Here is a 3,927-nt window from a genome sequence, read left to right as displayed (position 1 = left end):
TCTGAGGAAGTACAGTTCCCGCTCAGCCCAGTCAAAACTGTTCGCTGCTCTGGCACCCAAATGGTGGAACAAACTCCCTCACGACGCCAGGTCAGCGGAGTCAATCACCACCTTCCGGAGACACCTGAAACCCCACCTCTTTAAGGAATACCTAGGATAGGATAAAGTAATCCTTCTAACCCCCCCCCCCCCCCCCCTTAAAAGAGTTAGATGCACTATTGTAAAGTGGTTGTTCCACTGGATATCATAAGGTGAATACACCAATTTGTAAGTTGCTCTGGATAAGAGCGTCTGCTAAATGACTTAAATGTAAATGTGTTACGTCCCAAATGACACCCGATTCCCTATGCAGTGCAATATGGGCCCTGGTCAAAAGTAGTGCACTATAGTAGTGAACTTGTCCCCCTTGCCCATTTTAAACATTTATTGTGTGATTTTTATTTTTGTATTGCTTGTAACTGCTTCGGGTAATGCAAGTTCTTGTGCTGTTAGGGGAATAACCTATGTGTAAATGTAACAATCTGCTGCTGTATTTTTTTGTGTGATCGTTTTGTGTAGTTTCTTAATCATTGTACATAAACTGTATGTGTAAACATGTATACGCAGGGCCCAGCTGTAAAAGAGACCTTGGTCTCAGTCTGTGTTCCTTGTTGAAATCAAGGTATAATAATATAGGGAGTAGGGTTCCATTTGGGACGGTACCATTATCTTGATTTCAGCTGCATTAGTTCTGGGAACGTGGGAATGTTTTCTGCAATTATTGTATCTTTAGAAAGTTACAGCTTTCATGTCTCCAACAGGTACATTGTTGCCACGGTTACTCTCAGAGCCCAGGATGTCGCTGCTCACAATAAAGATTGACAAGATTGGGCTGAAAGATGCTGGGAAATGCATTGATCCCTACATGACAGTTAGTGTGAAAGGTACTAAATGTAGGCTACATTGTTTACATTGCTGAGATGAGTTGCTAACCTTCACATCTGAAATGGTAAGGTCTGAAACAGTGATAATCTAGAAAAATGTTAAAATAATTATCTCTGTTGAGTTGACACTTGACAGTACATTTTTATAAATATAATTTATTCCTGCAGAACAGCCCAAGTGAATCTGAACGTTTTGTTTCCCAACAGATTTGAGTGGCATTGATTTGAACCCAGTGCAAGACACACCTGTGGCAACCCGAAAGGAGGACACATACATTCACTTCAGCGTAGACATTGAGATCCAGAGACATAGCGAGAGACTACCAAAAGGTAGTCAAACGTTCTATTTCTACTGAATTAGTAGTGGGGCCTCTATTTAGCCAGTATCATGTAATATTAAGCTAATACAGTGTCAGTTTATGTTCAAATCCTTGCAGAGGGATTGGGCAGACAATCGTTAATCCTGAATTTTGTTCATGTTCCGGGGGCAGCACAAAATTATTTGCCTTCATGGAAATGGATGAGATCAAACCTGGTCCCATTGTGATCGAGTTGTGAGTGACACATTTTGTGTTTTCCAGATTAACTTTCTTTAAATGTACTCACTATTTTATTTTAAGATGAAAATAAATTAAATTTGATAACTATTTATTTTGAGAATCTCAGATTTTTCTGGTTCAGTCTGCCCTTTGAATATACCGTTTGAATTAATCACTTATTTATGCTATCGGATGTCAGGTACAAGAAGCCTACTGACTTCAAGAGGAAGAAGCTCCAGCTCCTGACCAAGAAGCCTACTGACTTCAAGAGGAAGAAGCTCCAGCTCCTGACCAAGAAGCCACTCTATCTCCACCTCCACCAGACGTTGCACAAAGATTAATAACCGAGGTCACAGAGTAGAGCACATCAAGAAAGTGTCGTGGACAATCGGTTCAAATATAATGCTGACAAGAACTTGTGAAATCAATTAGGCTTTTAATACAGAGCATTGCCAGCCGGAATGTCCCGCGGAACACCCCCCGCTTCCCAGCCCCGGCTCCAGCATTTATACACAAATAGCATATGGGTCCACCCCATATGCAAATAAGCATACTTCCCCTAATTCTTCCTGCCATCATTATCTTTTTAGTTCAGGCTTCCTGCTTGTTCACGCCTACTAACGCCCATATCTGCTTTCAGTTAGATTATAATAGTGGCCAGACCCGTACTTGTCTTAAAAATAATATATGTCCATCTATCCTATAGACCTATGACTTAGCCCTGTATTTAACTCATTGCCCCAGCATGTTCTCTGGTATGTCTTTATTGGAATCGGCAGACTATGTGTCTCTTCTATCATTAGTGTGTCCAGTTGCCCTAGGCGCATATTTCTCTGGTATGTCTGTACTTAGTGGAATCAGCAGACTATGTGTCTCTTCTATCATTAGTGTGTCAATCTACTCTTTGTTCTGTTCTCCCCTATCCTTAGTGTGTCCAATTGTCTTAGGCGCCTATGTGTCTGGTATGTGTGCACTTTAGTGGAATCAGCAGACTCTATGTCTAGTGTGTCCAGTTGTCTATTTTTAATGTTCAGCTAGCTTATACATCTATGTGCTGTCTTATACGTATATATGTTATATATGTATCTCATGTACTCCTACAAATCCCTCCTCTGAGGCTAAATAGCCACATAAATTATGCAAATATGACTTTGGAATGGTAAATGAGAATACATATGATGGACAATAAAATAAACAAACAAAGTAAAGCATATAAACCAACTAGACCAAACATCTCCAATGTGAAATAGGAGTAAAAGATCCAATTAGAAACATTCAATAAAACCTAACTAGACCAAACATTTCAACATTATCCTCCCATGCAAACACCTACCAACCTTTGTTAGATGATTAAATACATGGTCCATAGACACTTGTAACCGGAATACCCTCTGTCACCTAACATGTTTTTGTAAAATGATCCTATTTTTAGAAGGCAAAACTAACTTTAATTAAAAGAAAATATATATGTTCATCGATATATATCTAAAAATTCAAAGAAACATACAAAGAACACAAAGCATTAGGCAAAATAAAAATGCTAAAACCCCATTATCTAGGAGCACAGTCCTCATCCTTACAAATAAGACAATCTCCTCTTTGACACTTGGCACAGGAAAAAGGTTCCAGGTGATGGTTATGACCATCCTCATGAATTTTTGTATACCACTTGCAATTGTGACGCAAATGACACTTTTTTGTGGACATGTTGTCAGGACCCGGTGCGAGAAACAGTCACTAATAATCGTCAGAACCCAGAAGATGAGGCAGACACAGCAGTACTAGAGATGGTGGTTTAATTAAAGAACAAAATCTTCAGGCAAAGAAACTAAATCCACAATGTCCAAAAATAAAGCCAAAAGGCACAAAATGGAAATCCTCCAAAATACAAAAGAAACTCCACAAAGTGGAAAAAACAGCAGGGAAAAACAAACCTCAAAAGACTACTCAAATAATACACAAGAACTAAACCAGAGAACCTCTGGAAAATCCAACAAGAGAAATATCTGAATAAAACAAGGCTTGGGCTGGGGCTGGGTGCTAACTTACAAACACTGAGCAAGGAACTGAGGAACACACAGGGTTTAAATACTAACAAGGGAATGACCTACAGGTGCAAACAATAATAAGAGCAAGAAAAACAAAAGGTACAAAAAAGGTGCAATGGGGACATCTAGTGACCAAAACCCGAACAGTCTTGGCCAAAACCTGACAGAATCCCCCTCCTAGGAACGGCTCCTGACGTTCCTACCAGCCTTCTCAGGGTGGAGGGTCCTGAACTGACGAATGAGGTCAGGGTCCAGTATGTCCTTGGCAGGAACCCAGGAGCGCTCCTCGGGACCGTAGCCTTTCCAGTCCACCAGATACTGCCAGGACCGCTGCACCCGGCGGGAATCCAGTATCCGGTGGACGGTATAAGCCGACTGGCCACCGATGACACGGGGCGGAGGTCTGCCTGCCGGGAT

The 3,927-nt window shown here is 40.9% G+C and overlaps 1 long non-coding RNA gene across 1 annotated transcript; it reads left to right on the top strand.

Moving 5' to 3' along the window:
* The first annotated feature begins 438 nt into the window (after window positions 1–438).
* LOC139554383 (uncharacterized) lies at window positions 439–2,611 on the top strand. Its single transcript, XR_011670829.1, has 3 exons — window positions 439–923; window positions 1,131–1,253; window positions 1,662–2,611. It is a non-coding gene; the product is annotated as an uncharacterized lncRNA (long non-coding RNA).
* Window positions 2,612–3,927: the final 1,316 nt, after the last annotated feature.

This window comes from Salvelinus alpinus, chromosome 26, assembly GCF_045679555.1.
Source record: "Salvelinus alpinus chromosome 26, SLU_Salpinus.1, whole genome shotgun sequence".
NCBI classification, from domain to species: Eukaryota; Metazoa; Chordata; class Actinopteri; order Salmoniformes; family Salmonidae; genus Salvelinus; species Salvelinus alpinus.
The sequence above is the reverse complement of the archived record's forward strand: the minus strand, read 5'-3'. Positions and strand labels throughout refer to the sequence as shown.